At 45.7% G+C, this 24,737-nt stretch overlaps 1 non-coding gene across 1 annotated transcript; it reads left to right on the forward strand.

Annotated features, from left to right (window-relative positions):
* Window positions 1-2,517: 2,517 nt before the first annotated feature.
* Window positions 2,518-2,624, forward strand: LOC132427744 (U6 spliceosomal RNA). Its single transcript, XR_009519958.1, has one exon. It is a non-coding gene; the product is annotated as a U6 spliceosomal RNA (small nuclear RNA).
* Window positions 2,625-24,737: the final 22,113 nt, after the last annotated feature.

Consider the following 24,737-nt stretch of genomic DNA (forward strand, 5'->3'; position numbering starts at 1 on the left):
GTTGTTTGTAGTAGTCTCTTTTAATCATTTGTATTTCTGTGGTGTCAGTTGTGATTTCTCCTTTTTCATTTCTAAGTTTATTGATTTGCATCCTCTGCCTTTTTTTCTTGATGAGTCTGGCTAAGGGTTTATCAATTTTGTTCATCTTCTCAAAGAACCAGCTTTTAGTTTTATTGATCTTTGCTATTGTTTTCTTCATTTCTATTTCATTTATATCTGCTCTGATCTTTATGATTTCTTTCCTTTACGGACTTCAGGTTTTCTTTGTTCTTCTTTCTCTAGTTGTTTTAAGTGTAGGGTTAGATTGTTTATTTGAGATTTTTCTTGTTTTGTGAGGTGAGATTGAATTGCTATAAACTTCCCTCTAGAACTGTTTTTGCTGCATCCCATAGGTTTTGGGTTGTCGTGTTTTCGTTGTCATTTGTTTCAATGTATTTTTTTATTTCTTCTTTGATTTCTTCAGTGATCTCTTGGTTATTTAGTAGCACACTGTTTGCTTCGATGTATTTGTGTTTTTTACAGTTTTTTTCCTGTAATTGATTTCCAATCTCATAGCGATGTGGTCAGAAAAGATGTTTGATACGACTTAAATTTTCCGAGGCTTGGTTTGTGACCCAAGATGTGATCTATCCTGGAGATTGTTCCGTGTGCACTTGAGAAGAAAATATATTCTGCCACTTTTAGGTGGAATGTCCTATAAATATCAATTAAATCTATCTGGTCTGTTGTGTCATTTAAAGCTTGTGTTTCCTTATAAATTTTCTGTTTGGATGATCTGTCCATTGGTGCAAGCGGAGTGTTAAAATCCCCTACTATTATTGTGTTACTGTTCATATCTCCTTTCATGGTCATTAGCAATTTGCCTTATGTATTGAGGTGCTCCTATGTTGCATGCATAAACATTTATAATTGTTATATCTTCTTCTTGGATTGATCCCTTGATCATTATGTAGTGTCCCTCCTTATCTCTTGTAATAGTCTTTATTTTAAAGTCTGTTTTATCTGATATGAATATTGCTACTCCAGCTTCTTTTGAATCCCAATTTTCATGGAATACCTTTTTCCATCCCTTCACTTTCAGTCTGTATGTGTCCCTAGGTCTGAAGTGGGTCTCTTGTAGACAGCATATATATGGGTCTTGTTTTTGTATCCATTCAGCCAGTCTGCATCTTTTAGTTGGGGCATTTAATCCATTTACATTCAAAGTTATTATCAATATGTATGTTCCTACTACCATTTTCTTAATTGTTTTGGGTTTGTTTTTGTGGGTCTTTTTCTTCTCTTGTGTTTCCCGCCTAGAGAAGTTTCTTTAGCATTTGTTGTAAAGCTGGTTTGGTGGTGCTGAATTCTCTTAGCTTTTGCTTGTCTGAAAAGCTTTTGATTTCTCCATCAAATCTGAATGAGATCCTTGCTGGGTAGAGTAATCTTGGTTGCAGGTTTTTCTCTTTCATCACTTTAAGTATATCCTGCCACTCCCTTCTTGTCTGCAGAGTTTCTGATGAAAAATCAGCTGATAACCTTATGATGATTCCTTTGTATGCTATTTTTTGTTTTTCCCTTGCTGCTTTTAATATTTTTTCTTTGAATTTAATTTTTGTTAGTTTGATTAATATGTGTCTTGGTGTGTTTTTCCTAGGGTTTATCCTGTATGGGACTCTCTGTGCTTCCTGGATTTGGGTGACTATTTCCTTTCCCATGTTAGAGAAGTTTTTGACTATAATCTCTTCAAATATTTTCTCAGACCCTTTCTTTTTTCTTCTTCTTCTGGGACCCGTATAATTCAAATGTTGGTGCATTTAGTGTTGTTCCAGAGGTCTCTGAGATTGTCTTCAATTCTTTTCATTCTTTTTTCTTTATTCTGCTCCTCAGCAGTTATTTCCACCATTTTGTCTTCCAGCTCACTTATTCGTTCTTCTGCCTCAGTTATTCTGTTATTGATTCCTTCTAGTGTATTTTTCATTTCAGTTATTGTGTTGTTCATCTCTGTTTGTTTGTTCTTTAGTTCTTCTAGATCTTTGTTAAACATCTCTTGTATTTTCTCAGTCCGTGCCTCCATTCTATAATCTCTCTTGAGTTTAACTTGCAATGTGGTCTAGATTTTGTTTTCTCCCTTAAGTGAGCCACAAAAATGTGATGGTTACATTGTAACATGGTAAGAAAGAAAATTGTCCCAAATCAGGTTTGGGACAGAACTTCTTTTATGAATGTGATGTAATTACAATTCCTTCTGGGAAATAATTAGCATTCTTGAGCAACTTTTGGATAGCCTTTACTGAGATCATGAGCACCTTCTGAGAAGTTGTGCGTCTTGAGAGGAATCTGATAATATTAACTGGCACCACCGTTATTATTATTATTATACCACCGTCCATTTTCTATCAGTTTTCCTGCCAAGAGAAAAGCCTTTGAAGTGACTAGCTCAGGACACTATCCCCTCGTGGCAAATTTGGTATACAACTTTGACATGGAGTTGTAATAATTTTTTTCAGAAAAGTTGCTTTAATGACAGTTGGTACAGTGTTCACTTTGGCCGCACATATACTAAAATTGCAATGATACAGAGAAAATTAGCATGGCCCCTGCGCAAGGAGAACAGTTGATACAGTCTTCAGCTCTTCATTTAGATACATTTCCCAGTTGACCAAAGTATTTCTTTGAGTAATTTTTCTGGAAATTATATGTGAATATTATCATTTTTACAGTGATATCACTGCCTCTATTACAGTTCTGTTCGATAATAATCCCCAAGGGTTGTTTAGAATCATTTCACACAATGTTGACATTAAGTGTTAGCTTCCAGTACATTCTCTACTCTCATTGTGGATGACAGTCATTTAAAAGTGTCATTTCTCCAGTGATTCTACACTGGTTCATCAGATTTCTCTCTCTCTCTTCTTTCCCTCTCTCTTTAACTACAAATTCTCTTTAAATGTCTAAAGGCTTTACATAGCCAGTGATTGCTCTTCTGACAAAGGGGTGTCAAGTTAAGGATCTAGGCAAGCTGCTTCACATTTCTGAGCTTCAGTTTTCCCACCTGTAAGATGTCATAATGATACATTTCAGCTATTTTTGTTATGCTTTCAGATAACAGGAGTCGAGATGGTGTCTTGTGTGGACTTTGTTCAGCTCCTCCAGGACTCAGTGAAGAAAGAAGAGAAACTCTTAGAACAATTGTACATTTTACTTTTCTCAATTTAAGCTCCAGTGGTCTATGGAGAATAGGAAGGCAGCTATAGCTGGAGGCCGCTGTACTAAAGAACCTCATTCTTATGTCTGAGAGTTTTGTTTTCATGTTTGTTATGATGAACCATGTTAACTGGGGCAGCGACCTTTAATTTAGGGGCCCCTCTGCCCTCCTGAGGTGCCCACACCATGTTTAGGATACAGCCCCAAACAGATGACTGTTATGAGTGCTGAAGAGGTCCCCTCCCCTGAGAATCTTACTATGCCCAGTGCATGGCTCTGGGGCACAGATAGAATTGGGAGGTCCCCCATGTCACCTCCAGTCCCTGCTGCTCTGATTTAGGGCACACTGGTGGGGTGACTTCTACCGTCCCCGGGTAATTTTTCATCTGAAGAAAATGAGTGAAAGGAATGCATAGGAAACACCTGTCGCGGCAGACCCTTCCCTCAATCCGGTCTCACCTGTAATATGTCTTGGAGAAATTCCTTGAAGTTTATAATATGAGAATGACACCTTTCTCTGGTTTCCAGCTATAATGTGTCTTTTTATTACAATATTCTTTTGGCAATTTCAATAGGAATTTGGAGGCTGGGCTCAGAGGACTGGAATCTCTTACTCATGTCTGTATTCCCAGCACCTAGTAAAATATAAGTGTAAAGAATATGTGTATGATGAAGAAGAGATGAATTCAGTGAATTCTGATCATATAACGTACAGTCTAAATCAGGACCCTTTTGAGAATTAAAGGGGACACTGACCAGATGAGTCACCAGATTACCAGGAGTAAAATAAGACTCTTCCCAGCAAACAGGGATATATGGTCACTCTACGCATAGCAGAAATGGGGAAGAAAGAGGAGAAAGAAAGAGGAAAAAGAGAAGGGTGGAAGAATGAGAGAGAAAATAATGTGCTGGGAAACCAGCTTTGAGATGGAGACTGGGATGTAGGAAAATGATTGAAGAATGCTCTTGTCAACAGTGAATGAGGTGGAGTGAGAGAAGTAAGATTGGGCAGAGGGAGAAGTTAACCTTGATGAGCCACAGGGAACTTTGAAGCTGAGATGGCCCTTCAGAGATATCCCAGATCAAGGCAAGGAACCTGTGCCTTTTTACTCCAGCATCCTCTGGTTAAGGGATATATGCTAACCATGGGAAGGTGGTATGACCTTGGGAGAGGCAGCTTTCTTGCATAAAGGTCAATTCCCTCCCAGGGATGTAGCTGTGGCTCTTCACCAGCCAACATGCCCAATTGCTAGGGTGCGCTAGGGCCTAAAGCAGGGTCTGGGTAGCTCACCACGGTGGCCACTGCTGTCTACCCCTGGTGCTACTCAGTCACCTCCTTCAGAGAGTAAGTTCACCCCCATCTGGGAAGTTCAGAGGGGATTCAGTCCAACGAGCTGCAGCTGGACCCACAGCCACAGCTGATACTCATCATCTTCCTCTACTACCCAATTCTAGATTCCCCTTGCTCTCAAACAGTACTTCCAGCTGGTCAGGGTGACTTAAACCCTCATCCATGAGAAGTTTGAGTCTCCAGTGACCATACCTCTCTCAGGCTGTGGCTGTTGGATGTTTCCGTTTGCCATCAGAATTGGGTACCAAGAGATTCCCCCATTGGATCACTTGTGAGCCAAACACATCCCTCCCTGCTCCCCTTGTGTAACAGCAACCCCCCTTCTCCCAGTGATCAGGGTCAACTACCACAGGCAGGATGGTGACCCCTTTATTCGGCTGCTGGTCTCCTAGCACAAGGAGCCCCAAATGGCCAAGCGATAGCCACAGCTTAAAGTTTAAAGTTCTGTGGTGAAAGTATTCCCCTTCTGGAGACCAGGACCTCTAGGCCCTTACAGTGTCAAGGAAAAGAAGCCTAAGTTCCCTAAGTGGGTCACCAAGAATGAAGAAAACGGGGCTACTTCTACTTCCCTACCATGTTTCTCAGCCTTCTGGGTTCTGTCTATTGGGAACACAGTACCACATAATAGCATCCGTTAAGGGAGTATGCTAAATCCTGGAAAGTGGTACCCCATCTTTATAAGATATCATCTGGAAGCTGACACATCAATTATTCTATCAGGGTGGCAGTTTCTGGGTGGTGAAATATATGATTGGGCCAATTGGTCCCCTGCTCATGCGCCCACTGCGCCCCCTCCCTCGTTAGAAAGTGGGTCCCCTGGTCTGATGGGCTGTTTCGCAGGATCCCACGTTGGTGGAGCAATACCGTGTAAACAGAGTTGTGTTGGCTTCAGCACTACAAGCAGGAAAGGCAAACCCACATCCCAATTACGTGTCCATCTTAGTCAAGATGAATCACAGGTCACTTTACACCAAGTGGTAGGTGTCTATCCAGAGGCTCAGCATTGGTCTATTGCTGGCAGGCTGGACACTGGGCAGTGGCAGTGGTCAGTCTTTGTGAGTGGACCCTCATGTAGTTGGGCCCCTGCATTTCTGCCACCATGGCTGTGCTGTTCGTGTGATCCTTGTCTCAGCATTGTAGTGTCAGAGGTTGGCTGATGACAACTGACTGAGTCATGTTTGCTTGGTTGTTAAGTACCTCTTTCCTGGTAGATGCTGTCTGGTGTGTGTCAGCCTGTAACAGAGATCTTCATTCTTCATTCCCACTCCAATGGGTCCAACGACCCAGGACAGAGCTCCATACATTACCAGGCTCCCTTATGCCCTCTCTCTAACAGGGTGGGGGCATGATGACACTTTGGGTGCCCAGGTATCAATGTCAACTTGGAATATGTGTCCAACAGTCCTCCCTAATGTCTGAATTGTCACCTTTCCCCAGGGAACAAATACTGAAATAAATGGCCCTAGATCCCTTTGGAGAAGGACATTGGCAATGATTACAGACTTGCCACAGTGTTGTAGGGCCCATTCTTCCGAGTTCCCTTCCTCTACTTCATTCAGTGGGTTCCAGGTCTGAAAACTGCTCAGGTCTGGAAACGGGACATGGGATCATGACCTTTATCCGGATGGCTGCCCTCAACCTCCTGACCACCCTTCCTTGCTTCCTATTTATTCTACAGACTGAGTGATACCTCTGTCTTGGCCCTCTGGTTGCCTGTTGAGGGATTGGGGGGCTGAGCAAGAAAAAGTTATGACCGCAAAGGGGACAGTAGCTCACAACGAGCTTGCTTTGGGCAGTGCTTGGATAGGCGGGGGTGGGGTGGGGTGGGTGTGTGCCCCTCACAGCAGGAGACCTTCCAGAGCCGGGGGACACCATCCTGAGGGGAGGAAGGCAAGAGAACTCACAGGGGAGAAGGGAACCAGAGGGGGCTTAGGTGTCTGGGGGATGTCACTCAGTAGCACGGCAGGGAGTCTCTGGGTCAGGAGAGCTCCAAAGGGCAGCTGTGGCCCCCAGTGTTGTATAGCCCCAGGATTCGTCTTCTCTATGGCTAGCAGATGTGGGGTACCTATGTTTTGCAGGGTATGCCAAGCAGGCTCTAAGTAGCTAAAAATCTATTGGGGCTATATTTAAAGCAACTGGATGCTTTAAATTTAAAAATTTGAGCTTGACTCTCGTGGGCTTTTGAGCTATTGGTCTCAGCATGTTATGAAGAAGTGAACAACTTGGTGGCAATATGCAGGGGTCCTCTTTGGCTCATTGACATAACTCCATGTTCTCTTCGTTACCTCTGTCGTTCCCCCCGGGTCGGGTCCCCTGGCTGCCACTGTGATTTTGCTTCCATGTACCTCTGATGGCTAAGTGCCCCATTTGGCCTCTACTACTGAAGGATCTTTTCCTCCCCATTGCTCCGGAAGCCCAGTCACCTAACAGTAACTCCTGCCATTTGCCCTGACCAGTAGAAAGCCTCAGTGATGCTGACACCCCTCTCGCCAGCTCAGCCAGCTCATTTCTCATTGCTTTGATGAACAGCATGCTTTCCAGGTCCTCCCAGGGCACATGGTGGGCTGGTGAGTTTTCCAGCCTTACGTGGCATGCCCTCTTCACTGAAGCTTTTGATTCTGTCTTCCACAACTGCCCCAAACCATCCTAAGTGTGTTAGTGGTATCTCCCATGATCCCAGAGTCCCAGGGTCCCTGGGTCCTTGCCAAGGTACTAGATACTGTTGTGTGCCTTCAAATCCACAAACTCTACCCTACTTTGTGTCCCACCCACCTCGATCCAGTGTCCTCAGAACCCATCCTCATATAAACTCTCCTGGCTCTTGCTAGCACATGGTACCCGGGTCCTGCAGCACCTTCAGGGCACAGTCCAGTTCCTCTCTTAGCGGGCCCAGCACTTCCCCGACCGGGTTATGTTGGGACCTGACCTTACTTATTGGCCTGATGGCTAGGAGCAGAGGTGGGGTTAGGTCCTGAGAGGGGTGTATGTTTCCTGGAAGGATTGAGACCTGTGCATTGTCTTCAGGCAGATGGAAGGTGCCAGCCTTTAACAGGAAGGAGTGGCTGCTTCTCTAGGCTCAGGATGTTCAAGGGCCTCTGGGAATTCAGACGTTCATGTGTAGATGGCACCATCCAATCTCTCAGGGTCCCATTCTTCCTGATCAGGACCCTTGACATCTGGAGCTATGGAACTCGTAATTCAGTGCCAGGCTGCTCCTTGGCCTTTTCTGTCTTTGATCTACAGAATATGAGTGTCTCTTTACATGCTGCCAGGGAGGCCTCTGGATTCCACACGGTGAGGCATCCATTGCACCCAGCAATAGTGATCCAATTTTGTAAAACTTATAATTACTACTACCCCGGTTGTTATTGGACTGAATGTCTGTGTCCCTCCCCCCTAAATTTATACATTGAAGCCCTAACCCCCTCCCTCCCCCTCCCCCAGCATGATGGTATTTGAGGATGAGGCCTTTGGGAAGTACTTGGGTTTCGATGAGGTCATGAGGGTGGAGCCCCCATGATGGGATTAGTGCCCTTGTAAGAAGAGACCCAGGAGTACTCTCCTCTGCCGTGTTGAGGACACAGCAAAAGGCAGCCATCTGCACACCAGGAACAGGGCCCACCAAGAAACGAATTTGCCAGCACCTTGATCTTGGACATTCCAGCCTCCAGAGCTGTGATAAATAAATGTCTGCTGTTTAAGTCACCCACCCTATGGTACTGTGTGACAGCAGCCTGAGCAGAATAAGACACTGGCTCATCTCAAAGGCCTGAGTTATTTCACCCACCACTATCATTTTCTCCCACCATTTTCTTATATTTCGTTACCAGTAAAAGTTTTAGCAAGTGCACAACTGCAACATGACAGTGCCTCTCCATACTCACCTGCCCCCAATGCTGTGGCCCTCACTGTCAGCCTGCCAGCTGGTGATTTTTCAAGGACTGCTTCCTGGGACCGCTCCCACTGCCAACTGTTATGGGCTGGGTTCTCAGAGTAACAGACCATGAGACTCTAAGATTCATGAGTAAGAGTTCTATTGGGGAGTTGCTCTCAGAACCAAAACCTGTGAAGGAGCAAAGACAGTAGAACTGGTTGGGAGGGAGAAACTGATCTGTCTCAAGGAACCCTGAAGCTTGGAGAACCAGGTCCTCAGACAGCCCTGCAGAGTGAAGTCTGCACACACGCCACATCCTTCTGCTGCCCCGGCAGGAGCTTTGAGTCAGTGGCGTTTGGAGGCAGTGGTTCTATGAAGGTGAGACCCACTGGGGGCCTTTCATCTGGGAGGATGGCAAAGACACCCTGCTCCACCTCAGCGACTTCCCTTTCCACCTTCTCCCAATTTTTTCCCATGTAAAGTGCATAGCCCTGTTCAAGGAGCAGAACGAACCCCTTCTTAGGTTTCTATTTGTTAAATGGCTAAGCAGAATGGGTGATAGTACACAGCCCAGAAAACTGAGAACAAACTCAAGTTGCATCTGTGTTGCATCTTCTAATGTTTTCAGAGCGACTTCTCATCTATTATTCCCATATTTGACTTTACAACATCCCTATAAGTAACAGGAAGGAGGACTATTCCCTTTTAGCAAATGAAAAACTGGGTATGTCAAAGCCAAGCAACTAGCAGAACAAGGCTTAGAAAGTTGGACTTTTTTTAAGAGCAGGAATTCTATAGACCAACAATGGGTCAGAAATGTGTTAGGAAACGGTGGCTGCCGGGGTTTATGTTAAAATGTCTATCCTTTCCTGACAGATGTCAGATAGGAAGGTAAGAGGACAATTGGTGGGTTTTCTAAACCGGTTATTCACTAAAGGTATATTTGGTGTCTAAAAGATATACCCAAGTATACTTGGGATTGGGAGTTTGGGATTAGCAGATGCAAACTATTGTGTATGGGATGGATAAACAACAAGGTCCTACTGTATAGCACAGGGAACTGTATTCAATATCCTGTGATAAACTATAATGGAAAAGAAAAAGAAAAGATATACCCAATTCAGTTTTTTATTTCTCAACATTTATAAGCCTTTAAAAGCCTTAAATGTAGGATCTCTGTCTATAACAAATATTGCTCACGCCATGATGTTAGTTACGTGGTTAACTGCACTGAATCAGTTTTGTCCTTGCAACTCCTCTTTGTAAATAAAAGGAAAATGTGGTCATTGGGAGTTCACAGAGTATACCAATCTATTTTGAGCCTTTTCCAAAGGTAACGAAGAAAGCCAACATTTCCTCAAAGTGCCCCAGCTGACTTGACTAAATAACCACCAACAGCCAAAAGAAATACTCTTTTCGCCCAGAAAGGATCAGAGAGAAGATTCCCCTGATGGCAGCCACGCAAATAAACCCTGGCTCACAATTTTACGTCCTAGATGAAATCGAGAAGTGCCATGGATGTAGTAGTTTAACCACAATTGAAACACTACGCAGTACTAGTCCTATATTTTTCACCAACATGTCCTTATAGCCACAGTAATGGCTCCAGCAGACTCCTGAAATTCACCGGCCAACCACACTGCGTTCAGAACCTTCAGCAAACCCGTTCTCCCCTATGGTTTGAGCAACAGATGCCCCGTCATAGGTGTGGGTAATGGGGTGGCTGTGGCCATGGTTTCAGGCTGCTGCCTCTCGAGGTTTATTTAACAAGTATGAAAGAATCAGAAGGTCCTCCGGAGTGATTTAAATGAAAAGTTCGAGGGGGCGGCGGGGGGGGGGGGTCAGATGGAGGCAGTCGAAAGATACGAACTTCCAGTTATAAGATAAATAAGTACTAAGGATGTAATGTGCAGCATGATAAATATAATTATCACTGTTGTACGTTATACATTAAAGCTGTTAAGAGGGTAAATCCGAAGAGTCCTCATCACAAGAAAAAAAAATGTGTCTGTTTCTTTAATTTGGTACCTGTATGAGATGATGGACAGTTCACTAAACTTATCGCGATAATCACTTTCACGATATACGTAAATCAGATCATTAAACCTTAAACTTATTCAGTGCTGTATGTCAATTATATCTCAAAACTGGGAGAAAAACATGTAATACAAAAATAATAATTTAAAAATTAATTGATTAAAAGTTTGATGATTACACTTGATAAAGATCACAGTGGCAGTCAGGATGGTAAGCATAACACACTCTCGAAGACATGTGGATTTAACCCGTGTTGCACCGGTTAGCTTTCTTTCCCTTCATTATTTCTTTTTTGTTTGTTTGTTTGTTTTTGCGGTACGCGGGCCTCTCACTGTTGTGGCCTCTCCCGTTGCGGAGCACAGGCTCCGGATGCACAGGCTCAGCGGCCATGGCTCACGGGCCCAGCCGCTCCGCGGCATGTGGGATCTTCCCGGACCGGGGCACGAACCCGCGTCCCCTGCATCGGCAGGCGGACTCTCAACCACTGCGCCACCTGGGAAGCCTCCCTTCATTATTTCTTATGACACCCCAACCCTTCCAGCCATCTGAAAATGCCCAAGGGTCTGGGCAAGAGCCTGCAGAGAGGTCAAGCAAACCATCAAGGTCCATATCCCATTAGAAATGGTATCTTCCCACACCAAAGAGAGCAGAGCTCAGCATTTTTAATATTTTATACCTGTTATGGATTAGGACTCTATTTTCAAAAACCTAAAATCTTATTTTAAGTTTTAAAAGTTTAAGTTTATTTTAATCTATTTTAAAAAACTTAAAATCTTCCCTACCTGATCCACAGGTGGGACAAGAAGCAGAAGAAAGAGGGTGAGCATTTGCATTATGGGGTAACGAGTAGTTTAGCGGTGTGGTCCAACATGGGAGCCACCAGCCACATGTGGAAGTGTTGCTAGCACGGCTGAGAAACTGGATTTTCAATGATATTTCATTTTAATTAATTTACATTTAAATAGCCACGTGTGGTGGGAGAGCACGGAGTTAGAAGAAGAAAAATAACAGGACCAGCAAAACAGTTCCTAGTTTTCAGCAATTTTGGATGTTGTTTCTCATCTGAGGCTCATAACGTTGCACATTGGGCAGGATGCGCAGGTAATATTATCTGCATTTTAAGCAGACATTAAAAAGATAAATGGACTCATTTAGAGTCATCAGGTAGTTTATAACAGAAGCATGCCTCCGACTCACAATGTTTGATAACTAGCTCAGAGCTTTATCCTTGGTATCTGTATAAGAATGATGACAATAACACATTAACGACGTAACTAATATTATGGACTGCTCGCTATGTGCCAGGAAGCTCTTAACATGTGATGCCTGGTGTTTCCGAACAGTTACACAACGTGGCGCTCAAAGAAAATGATTGTGCAGATATGGCACTCGGGGCGGGGGGGGGGGGTACACTGGGATAAGCTACACCCCTCCAGCAGACCATCTGAAACAATCCATTACACTCAATTTACATTTTATAATTAAGATAAAAGATAAAATGCAAAGTAGAAGGCCAGAAATTAAGTGTTGATTTTGTATCCAACTTCCAAATGTGTCATGAGAAATTTGAGCCTGTTTCCCTGACCGTATTTTTTACTATCTATGCTTGAAATGGCTATGCACAATTCCTGACCCACACTTTTTAAAGGTGATGTCTTGAATTCTTGATGTTCACCATTGAAGAGAAATTTTGTTCACACAAATACGTCACAAAGATGTTCAACCCTTTTCACAACCATTCAAAAATGTACAACAGTTGAAATGATATTTAAAGAATCTATACTTCATTGACATATATAACACTGACATACTTTGAACCCAGTCAAACGTTTTCAATAGCAAATATTTCAAAATCCTGATGAGATTTGAATTTGTAGGCGGTACGTGCATTGTGAGTGCAATCACTCTGTTTAGATGGTGCTGAATAGGGACACATCAGCCACGGAGATCCAGAAGCATCTCATTTTGGTAAAGACTGAGACTCCGGCCCTCACGTGAAGCTGGGCACACCAGGAGTACCTGTGTCCCCCGCCAAGCCACCTTTCCATCATCTCATTGGAGCACCACCACGGCCCTGAGGGCCCCTTGCCAGTGGTGGGGGGAGGAGCATTCAGTGGATGTCTGCTGCCATCGATTTGGATCTCAGGGGGTTCGGATCATGTGACTATCCTCGGCACATTGCAGTGGAGCAGGTGCTCGTGTCACTTATGCTCAGTGTCACTCATCATGCTCAATACCTACAGGCAGGACCAGCTTTGAGACCAGGCAGCCAGTGCCACCACCCAGGGCCATGTGCTTGAAGGACTGCACACTTGATTTAATGCTCTGCTATCACCATCTTGAAATTCTTAATAATTTTTGGTCTTGGTGGAGATGCCGGGACCCTAATACTTTTTTAACAGGAGACCCTTCATTTTCTTTGCATGCTGGGACACATCATTATATTGCCAGCCCTCTGGCACTGCTCATGACCTAATGGGAGACCCTCTGCTCCCCTGGGGGGCTTCAGTATCTCACAGCAAACTGTACACTGGCACAGTACACAGGCTGGAAAGCTTGACAATATCTCATTTAATTTTTATAGCAATCCTAAGAGGCCATTACTATGAGCATCCCCATTTTATTTTATTTTATTTTTTGGCCACGCTGTGCGGCTTGTGAGATCATTGCTCCCCGACCAGGGATTGAACCCGGGCCTTCAGCAGTGAAAGCACGGAGTCCTAACCACTGGACCCCCGGGGAATTCCTTAAGCATTCCCATTTTATTTATTTTTTTCTTGTTTTATTCTCTCTTTTTTTTTGGGGGGGGGGCTGGGTTGGGTCTTCATTGCTATGCACGGGCTTTTCTCTAGTTGTGGTCAGCGGGAGCTGCCCTTCGTTGCGGTGCGCAGGCTTCTCAGTGTGGTGGCTTCTCTTGTTGCAGAGCACGGGCTCTAGGCGTGCAGGCTTCAGTAGTTGCAGCACGCAGGCTCAGTAGTTGTGGTGCACGGGCTTAGTGGGATCCGCGGCATGTGAGATCTTCCTGGACCAGGGCTCGAACCCGTGTCCCCTGCACTGGCAAGCAGAGTCTTAACCACTATGCCACCAGGGAAGTCCGCATCTCTGAGATTTTAAGCATAAAAAAACTGCGTGACTTGGACAATTTTTGGCTTACGAGCATGAAAAGGCTGGCTCAGTAACCTTCCAGGGAAATGACCACAGGGCTCTGACCCACATATGACAGCCCCCCTTCACCTCTACCCCAGGGCACACATGCTATCGCCCACCGCCAGCCCTCAACATTGGCGACACGTCTGCTGGACACGAGCATGGTAGCTCGTTTGACTTGGACACAACCTTGTTAAGGCATAAAGCATGTGCACATGGACGTGCCCTCCGGCGATGCCCAAGGGCACGTGCACATATATGGCTATGTGTTAACACCTGTATGCATGTGCGTAATGTATATGCACACCTGTACACATAAACTCATCCATGTCTATATACACACACGTGTGCACACAGGCACACGCACGCATGCCTTGCACATTCATATATGCTCACACGCATGTGAGCGCACATGTGTGTACACACGTGCTGGAAGCCGTGCATATAGGCATACACACATCCGTGTACATGCATGTACAACACAATGCACACGTGCACGTACATCTACACATATGTGCATGTACACATGGGCACATGGGCACATGGGCATGTGTCCGTGCACACACCAGTACACAGACACACATACACACATACACAATACACCCACACACATATATATACACATGCATGCACTTACACGTGCACACACAGTTCTGGGACAGGCCAGCCCTCCGGGGGAGCTGCGGTCCTCCATCTAAACAGGGCAGAACACAGCACTCTTTCTCTGACCATTGTTCTCTGTACAAAAACAAACTCCCAGCCAAGTTTGACTTTATTTTGTGACTTGCGTGCAACTTCCATCTGAGCGCTGTTGGAAAGACTCTTGAACTTGACAAAGTGTAAGAAGCTGATGTCACTTCTGTGAGTTGCTGCAGATGGCCTGAGCAGGTCGACGGCGAGGGCCAGACCTCAAAGGCCAGAGCCACCTGGCCCCTCCACGCGGGGCCTCTGGGCCGGCTGACGTCAGAGGACTCCGTTCTCTGTTGTGTCACCCGTAGAGCCAACCTCCACTCTGCAAGCAGCCCCTGCCTTCCCTGGGCTGCATCCACAGCCTCCAGACCCTCTCCTTTCTAGACCTTTCTAAACCTTGGAGAAAGAAAAACTTTCATGACAAGTTTTATTAGCGATGCCTCTTGTGCAAACTCTCTGGGATAGGTCAATGCTATTAACCCCATTTTACAGAGAGGGAAACAGACCCAGAGAGGGCAAATGCTTCACTCAAGGTCACACAGCATGTTGGGGCAGAAGTAGGACCATCAGCCCCAGACTGTTTATTGGGCTAAGACACAAGGATTTGTGATGCAGGATTCTAGGGAGTTCAAGCTGAAGGTCCTGGAACGCAGATCTCAGGACCTCCAGAGATGGACGCAGGGGTAGCGTCCAAAATCTTCATTGCTGCGTGACACTGCCTCACCACCCACCCCCAGCTCCCACCTTCCCTTTGTTCCGCTAGCTGGGTAATGTATTCCAGTCGCCTAAATGTAGCTAGGCTACAGCTTCTAAAGAACTTCAATAGCTACAGGACCTTCTGGCGCCATCAGCTAGATCCCAAAGGCAGAGCAGAAAGCAACTGGATTATAGTCTGTCTTGATTTTTCTTCTAACTGAGACTGAAACGCTCACATCTCACCGCTGCATCACTGGCCCTCACAGCGAGGGGTGGGGGCAGTGGCATAGGCTGCCCTCTGCCTCTCCTTCAACCCCCCCAGCACTTAGCATGAGGCTGGACATAAACAAGAGCCCGGTACCCACTTGTAAAAAGGAAATGAAAGAAGAAGGCAAGGAGGAGATGACAGACGTGCAAACTGGGAAAACACGAAAACCAAAGGCCACAAACCTCAGCGCAGAAAGTAGGTCCCCTGGGCCAAAGCATGTGTTTATGCCTGGCTCTCCCAAGGAGCTTTACAGAGGGCAGATCAGCCCACGTGCTGGTAACAGTGCGTCCTGGGACAGAGCCCAGACGCTGGGTGTGCGCTACTGAGCTTGTGAATTCCGGCTGCCAGAGGCTCGCAGGTTTGACAGATCCAACTTGGCCCTGCTGGTGTTGGAGGTTCCCGAAAATATACAGACCCCGGATGCCCCAGCTCCTCAATGTGGATGGAAAGGCCATCTGCGGGGAGCCTTCCGTGTCCTCCTACGTGAAACTCTGTCCTCATCTTCCTGGGCTTTCTTCCCAAAGATCCCCCCTTCAGCAAATCTTTACCCACTCTTTTTTTTTCTTTTGCGGTACGTGGGCCTCTCACTGTTGTGGCCTCTCCCGTTGCGGAGCACAGGCTCCGGATGCGCAGGCTCAGCGGCCATGGCTCACAGGCCCAGCCGCTCCGCGGCATGTGGGATCTTCCTGGACCAGGGCACGAACCCGTGTCCCTTGCATCGGCAGGTGGACTCTCAACCAGTGCGCCACCAGGGAAGCCCTACCCACTGTTTTTTTTTTTAATTGAAGTATAGTTGATTTACAATGTTGTGTTAGTTTCAGGTGTGCAGCAAAGTGATTCAGTCATATATATACGTATATTCTTTTTCAGATTCTTTTCCCTCATAGGTCATCACAAAATATTGAGTAGAGTTCCCTGTGCTATACAGTAGGTCCTTGTTGGTTATCTATTTTATATCTAGTCGTGTGCATATGTTAATCCCAAACTCCTAATTTACTCCCCCCTCTTCCCCCTTTAGTAAACATAAATTTGTTTTCTAGGTCTGTGGATCTATTTCTACTTTGTCCATAAGTTCATTGGTATCACTTTTTTTAGATTCCACATATAAGCAATATCATATGATATTTGTCTTTCTCTGTCTGGCTTACTTCACTTAGTATGATAATCTTGAGGTCCATCCCTGTTGTTGCAAATGGCATCATTTCATTCTTTTTTATGGCTGAGTAATACTCCATTGTATATATATATACCACCTCTTCTTTAGCCATTCATCTGTCGATGGACATTTAGGTTGCTTCCACGTCTTGGGTGTTGTAAACAGTGCTGCTATGAACATTGGGGTACATGTATCCTTTTGAATTATAGTTTTCTCTGGAGGTACGCCCATGAGTGGGATTGCTGGATCATATGGCAACTCTATTTTTAGATGTTTCAGGGACCTCCATACTGTTCTGCATAGTGGCTGCACCAATTTACATTCCCAACTACAGTGTAGGAGGGTTTCCTTTTCTCCACAAAATCTTTACCCGCTCTTGTGAGTGACACCCACCAGCCTCGGGCAGGTTGGGGCGGGATGAGCACAGAGCACGTCTGTCATCCGCTTTAGTTCCCCAGCATTTTGTCCCCTTCCCTGTCGGGCCCTTCCCTCTGTGTTAGTTGGCTCAGCCTGCCGAAACGAAATATCATAGGCTGCCATAGCTTAAACCACAGACATTTATTGTCTCACGGTTCTGGAGGCTGGAAGTCTAAGATTAAGGTGTTGACAGGGTTGGTTTCACCGGAGGCCACTCTCCTTGGTTTGTAGATGGCCGCCTTCTGTGTCCTCACATGGTCGTCCCCCCGTGCACATGTACCTGGTGTCTCTCTGTATCCAAGTTTTCTCTTCTCATAAGGACACTGCTCAGACTGGACTAGGGCCCATCCCAACAGCCTCATTTAACTTAGTCATCTCTCTAAAGGTTCTGTCTGCAAAAACAATCACACTCTGAGGTTCTGGGGGTTAGAGCTTCAACATAGGAATTGGTGGCAGGGGGGACACAATTCAGCCCATAACACCTTCTTGGGAGTCTGAATGGGAGACAGTTTGGTTTCCCCAGTGGAAGCCGCAGAGGTCCTCCTCCCTCCATTCCTGGCCTCCCTTGCTGCTGGGCCGGGCATGGGACTTGGCCAACGGATGCTCGGCCCCTGGACTCTGGGTCTGGAGCAGGTGAGGCAGGTGCCGGGGACATAGGGGTACCCTCTTCCTTTGGTGCTGGTGGCAGCACGGCAAGAACAGCCACACCATGTTCCTGGAGAGGAAGAGGGAGTGTGGCTATCAGCAGAGGCCACTTGAGCGAGTCTGTGCTCCTGGCCCAGAGCACAGCACGAGGCACACAGCGGTACCCGTCGCTCAGCTCAGCGATGGAGGTTTCCAGTTTCCACAGCATGGTTTGGGACATGGTTCCTGACAGCTTAGCCTCAGACTCTGGTCCTCCTGTCCTCCCTGTGATTCTGTGAGCTGCCTGATATGCTTTCTAGGAAGTTCCCTTTCTGCTTAAAGCAGTCAGAGCCAGATTCTGTTGCTTGTGATTGAGAATCTGAACTCCTACAGAGGAGAAACTTTTCACTTTTGAGTGAGATCTCCACTGACTTTAAATAAAATAGGGAATAAAATCAACTTTCATGTAATTCGGGAACAGAAAACAACTTTCAACAGAACTATTCATTGAATTGCATAAACAATACAAGTTTTACCTCCAGACCAATCTCATAAAACACTCTCCCTCAAGGACTTATGATGGCTCCCTAGTACCCACAGTTTCAAGTTAAGCTCCTTTGTCTGGCTTTTAAGAACCTCCAGAACATAATTACAGCCTGTCTGGCCCCTCTTGTGCCCTTCTGCTGCGGTCTTCTACAGTCAGAACAGCCTCCTGCTTGGTGGTGAAGCACACGGGTTTTCTCGTCAGACTGCTTTTGTTTGAATCCAGCCCAGCCACCTTCTGGGAATGTGATGTTGGATGCTTGAAATCTCTCAGCCTCAGTTTCCTTGTATGTACCACGGAGATGGTGATGGTCCGTGGAAGGCATTTTGATTGACTTCTTACCATCTCTATCCCAGGAGATGAGTCTGACTCAGCAGGTCTCAGGTATAGTTACAGGACCACCAGCAAGAGCATCACCTGGGAATCTGTTAGGAATGCCATCCCAGATGTGCAGCGTCAGGCATTCTGGGGGTGGAGCCCAGCATTCTGTTTTAACAAGCCATCCCGGGGATTCTGATGTAGCTAGTGTGAGGACTACTGCTCTAAGCTAGTACTGGTTCCATCACCACTGCCAGCGACTAATTCAGAAGAGCCAAGACTGATACCAACAAGACACATGGAAAAAGTTGCTGCGGCTTCTAGAAAAGAAGCTTCTTGGCTTCTGGGAGAAAGCCATGGATCCCCCCACCCCACTCTTCCCCAGGATTGTAGAGGAAGTAAGATGCAGTCAGGAGGGAGATTGAAGCTGATGCATGGTGAGGGCAGTCCTGGGAGGCGCACTGAGAAATGAGAAATGAAGCCAGAGCTGTGATGAAACCCTGCCCACAACCCACCCTACTTCCAAATATCCAGTTACATGAGCCAGGAAAATGCCTTATTTTTCAGCTGATTTGAGTCAGCTTTCTCTGACTTGCAGCCAAAAGAATCCTAATGATTTACCCCCTAAGATTGCTAGGAGGTGAGATTATACACAATGTCTGATACCCTGGAAACGCTCAGGACATGTCTATCGTCAGTATCGTTAGTATTATTATCACTATGATTATTAAATACATTCCAGATGCATTGAAACTAACTGTATCTGGACCAATTCTATTTTTCCGGCCGGGAACACACACCATCGCGTGCTTTAGTTTTCTACATCCCACCTTCCTATTTCAAGGCCCATCTCAAATGGAATCTCTTCTAAAGCCGTTGAGAATTAGAGTTTTTTTCATCCTCTCCACTGAATTCCTGTTGTGTCCATTTCCATGTCTTCGTCTTCCCTGGTTTGGTATATGACTCTGATATAACTGTGTCCACAGGGGCTGTTTATACAGTTGGACAGTTGAATACGACACAGCTTTCCCTGCCATGGGTGGGTAGGGGTAGGGATTGCGGGGGTGGGCAGGTCTGTGTGTCAAACCTTTGCTTTCTCTTCCCAATGACAATGTAAGCTCCTTGCAAGCAGAGCCCAAGTGTTTTGTTTCTCTGCAAGACCTAGCATGACGCTGAGTGCTTGGGCAAGGGGAACTGATGTTCATTAGAGCACCCACCAGATACCCCTCGAATGCTTTACCTGTATTATCACATTAAGTTCTCACACCAGTTCTACAAAGTAGTTACAACTGTATTTCTCAGGCCCACCAGCATGGCAGGAAAAATAGTTGTGAAAGGAATCTTTAAAGACTGTGTTCTCGGTGTTCAACCTCACTGGGAATTCGACCATCTGAGACCCAAATTATTCTGAGATTCACCCCAGAAGGGTGGCTCACCTGCGTTCTGTAGACCGTCCTCTTGTCTCAGCCCTGCATCTGCCACCTTCCCCTGTCATCCTCCCCCAAGTTCCCCCCCACAACCACGCTGTTCCTGCCACGGCCAAGGTCCGAGGGTCAGACGTGCTGGCGTCCTGCACCCCTTTGCCATGTCAGAGCCTGGGATGGACAATACCATCCAGTGATGCTGCAGATGGTGCAGCACAGACACGCGGCCTCTCGTCTCTTCGCCACCGTGAACATGCCGTCCTCCTTCTTGTAGCTTCTAAAGCATCTCTCATACCGAGAACTCACTCACGCCTCCTTTTTCGATGACTCCCAACCCAGGGAAGCCCAGGCCGATTCACTTCATCTGCTTTCCTGCTGCCAAGTACAGGTGAAGAAAAGCCAGCATCCCGGTGCCTGCCTTTGCTCCCACTGACACTGGTAGTTCTTTAACTCATTTCCTGCCGACTGTTGAACGCTTCCACTCTTGTCTGCTCACATACCGTCACGTAGATGGCAACATTAGGGGAAGCTGGGTGAGGGATAGATGTAAACTCTCTACTGTCTTTGCAGCTTTTCTGTAAATCTCAAATGAATGCAAAATTAAAAGTTTATTTTAAAGAAACAGGGTGCAGGGGCTTCCCTGGTGGCGCAGTGGTTGAGAGTCCGCCTGCCAATGCAGGGGACACGGGTTCGTGCCCCGGTCTGGGAAGATCCCACATGCCGCGGAGCGGCTGGGCCTGTGAGCCATGGCCGCTGAGCCTGTGCGTCCGGAGCCTGTGCTCCGCAACGGGAGAGGCCACAAGAGTGAGAGGCCTGCGTACCGCAAAAAAAAAAAAAAAAAGAAAGAAAGAAAGAAACAGGGTGCAGACATAAATAAATCAATAACACACTAAGCATTATTTTATTTTATGACAATGACACATGTTTCTGATTAATGGTCGTTTTCTTTGGAGGAGACCCTTCTGGAGTCTAAGGGAACTCCCTCCTCCAATATCTGGGCAGTATCATGTGAACAAGATTATCTTGTTTGTGTATATTTTATTCTGATGATGATATAAATTCTTGGGGAAATGATAAAGTAGGTCAGAACAAACAGGATAGGAGGGTTTGATCATGGCTAGGGTGTGTTTCTGCAACCTGCTATCATCCTCAGATAAAGAACACTCTGGTTCCTTAAAGCCTGGCTAAACTTTTTAAGAGGCCCAAGGTGCTCACGACCAAGGAGTGTCTGATAGAGGATGATGGCTAGCAACATATTTTAGTGACTCCGCCCCTCCTCCACTGCACATGCCTTCTGATTTAAAACTTTCTATTCTACATTTTAAAACTTCAGTTCTGGGGGACAAGTCTAACTGACAAAGAGACTTTTCTCTACAAAGTAAATAAGTATAGAGTGAGTTCCTTTGATGTATTTAAAAGTTCATTCTCGTGTGCATTTAGCATGTTTCTTGGTGCTCTATAGCGTGCCAGGCACAGTCCCACGCAATTTACATCCTGGTTGGGGAGTCAGATTAGAAATGTCGAAATAAACAAGAAAGGTTATTTCTGGTTATATGAGTCTGCTAAGGCTGCTGAAACAAAATACCACAGACTGTGTGGATTAAGCAACAGAAATTTATTTTCTCACAGTTCTGGAGGCTGGAAGTCCAATATCAAGGTGTTGGCAGGTTTGGCTTCTCCTGAGGCCTCTCTTCTTTGCTTGCAGACGGCCACCTTCTGGCTCTGTCCTTACATGGCCTTTCCTCTGTGCACACACATCCCTGGTGTCTCTTCCTCTTTGTATAAGGACATCAGTCCATTGGTCCTATTGGATTAGGGCCCCTCTTGTATGATCTCATTTAACCTTAAGTACTTCTGCAAAGGCCCTATCTCCAAATACGGTCACATTGAGGGGTTGGGGCTTCAACATACGAATTGGAGTGGGGTTGGAGGGACAGTCAGCCCAAAACACTGGTGCTGATAAGCACTATGAAAATAAATAAATATAAGAATGAGAGGGGGGCTTCCCCGGTGGCGCAGTGGTTAAGAATCTGCCTGCTAATGCAGGGGACATGGGTTCGATCCCTGGCCCGGGAAGATCCCACATGCTGCGGAGCAACTAAGCTTGTGTGCCACAACTACTGAGCCTGTGCTCTAGAGCCTGTGAGCCACAACTACTGAGCCCACGTGCCGCAACTACTGAAGCTTGTGCGCCTAGAGCCCGTGCTCCACAATGAGAGAAGCTACTGCAATGAGAAGCCCACTCACCGCAAAGAAGAGTAGCCCCCACTCGCTGCAACTAGAGAAAGCCTGCATGCAGCAACGAAGACCCAACACAGCCAAAAATAAATTTAAAAAAAATAAATAAATAAAGAATGAGAGGGGGACTTCCCTGGCGGTCCAGTGGTTAGGACTCCACGCTTCCACTGCAGGGGGCATGGGTTCAATCCCTGGTCGGGGAACTAAGATCCCACATGCCGTGTGGTACAGCCAAAAAAATGAATAAATAAATATAAATTTAAAAAAAATAAAGAATGAGAGTGAGGTCATAGGGCCAGGGTTTAGATGGGATGGAGAAGGAAGTCCTCTCCTAGGAGCACTGAGGCCTGACAGACGAGACATCTGTTCCCAGATGTGCACCACTTACAAGCTAGTCTGGCTTTAGACATTCATAAAAATGGATGGTGAAAGGAGCTTAATGGTTCAGCTGCTCCAAACCCCTCATTTCTAGACATGGAAGTCTTGAAAAGATAAACAGCAATTTACAATTGTTTTGCACTTATAGCCTCTCACTCCATCCTTATACCAGCCTTGTACTGGAAGACTTTGTTTTAATCCTTTATTACGGAACAGTTTCAACATACACAAGAGTAGGCCCAATAACATAATGAACCCTCGCTTTTCTTCAAAACTTTGCTAGTATTTCATCTCTTCCCCTTTCTTTCCCTCAGAATATTTTAAAATAATTCCACGTCTGGGTGCACCAGTATATATTGCATCCTGCATTACCAGCGAATAAAGGAATTCTTTGTTGTCACTCTTGGTTTTTTAATAACTAGTAAGGTAAGTGTTGTCACCCTCAGTGAGGACACTGAGACCCCATGCTCTGGTGAATGTCACACCCCTGGAAGATCCAGGTCCCCAAACTGAGTCTTCCAACTCCAAATCCAGGTTTTTCTAGTACACAGCTAATGTACTGCCAATAGTGGGAATCACTGCCAATAATTTAAGAATCATTTCCCTAAGTGTGTAATGCAATTAATGAGTTTACACACATCTTTTTAGGAACACAGTTAAGTAAATGACGGAACATCACTATTTCTTTTTGGCTCCCCGTTAAAAAAAAAAAAAAGGCTGAGTGTGGGGTGGCAGAGAGAAGGTATTTCTAGTAGAAACTGCATTATCTAGGTAAAGAATCAGTAGGCCTTGTGTTAATGTGCCTCCAGGATATTGCCATTAATATCGAACTCGGACTCCTTCCCCAAATCCGGGGACGATTTGCCTGGACTGGGGCGCCATCTAGTGGACTTTCCCCACATTCTCTTCAGTACTGAGTCTAGCCCCGCACTGAACGCCAGATGGCTTGTTCAGTCTCTCAAAGTTTCCCTAGGCCTTTGGGGGAAAAACTGATTTTAACAGGAAAAACCTATTCCGGTATTTCTTCTCTTTATTTCGAAGATGCAGCTGCATATCATAGACTACTGGGCTTGCCTTTCCTCAAAACTTCGATTATGAGTTCTGATTCCTGGATTTTCTATTTGTTTGTTTTTCATAGGAGATCCCCATGGGTCCTGATACAGCAGTCACCAGGCAAGCCTGTGTGTGTGTGTGTGTGTGTGTGTGTGTGTGTGTGTGTGTGTGTGTGTGTGTACAGATTAGTAATGCAGCATGATGGGCTGCAGCGTTGTGATGCGGTCGACTTTTCAAGCCAGGCCTGATGTGTACCTCGCTTGATCTTTTCCAGAGACTCAAGCATCCACTGCAGCAGCTGGGTCACTGCCAGGACTGTCCTCACGGAGGTGTGTGACCTCGGAGGGAAGTTTCCTGGACACATCCAGCCTACAGGGCAGTTAATACACCGTACGGTTAAGTCACTCGGAACACAGGAGAGTAGGTGATGCTTCCAGCTGGTCAATCAATTTGGCGCATTTTATTAGCACTTATCCTCCATCTGGGCTTCTTTTTGTACCCATAACCTCCGAAGCACTTGGGAAGGGAGAAGCACTTTTTCAAGGTCCTCAAGCAACCGAGTGATATTTGTTTCCCTCTTTAAAAAATATACCCACTGCCTCCCTGAAATCTAGGTCTTAAGGAATGATTTCATGAATAAAATAAGGATTTTTTTTTCAAAATCCTATTCACAAGAGTATATTTTGGTAAGAACAACGTCTCTTAATTGGAAGGGGGCAGTTATAGAATCTTCTCAGAGTTTGATTAAAAAAAATTTGTCTCTATAAAAATATGCTCCAATATACAACATTGTGATTCACTGCTTCCCAAAAGGGCTTAAAAACTACAAACTAGAGAAAGGGAGTATGTAGTGCTGTGGTTCATGGTCTTTTCAGCATCTGGAATTTCTTTTCAATTCAACATTATTCAATCAGTCACTGGAGTGCTTGCCAGGTGTCAGGCACTGGGCTGGGTGCTGAGTATACAAAAATAAATAGACACGATCCATGACGTTAAGAAACGTTGTAACATTTTCTCACGTTATTATTTTCCTCCATAGACCTCACGCTTTGGAAGCATCTATTCATACAACTTCAATTATTGGTTATTTTCTATTTGTCTTTCCATGAGACAACACACGTCACTGCCATGAGGCATCCAAGGCCTTGCATAGAACCTGGTACACAGCAGGTGCTCCGTAAATGTTTGCTCAGTTATACTGAATTGAGTTGATAAAATTCGAATCAAAAGTGAAAACAGGGAGTTCCCTGGTGGCCTAGTGGTTGGGATTCCAGGCTTTCACTGCCGTGGCCCAGGTTCAATCCCTGGCCGCAAACTGAGATCCTGCAAACCGTGC

The sequence above is a fragment of the Delphinus delphis genome, chromosome 6 (assembly GCF_949987515.2).
Source record: "Delphinus delphis chromosome 6, mDelDel1.2, whole genome shotgun sequence".
NCBI lineage: Eukaryota > Metazoa > Chordata > Mammalia > Artiodactyla > Delphinidae > Delphinus > Delphinus delphis.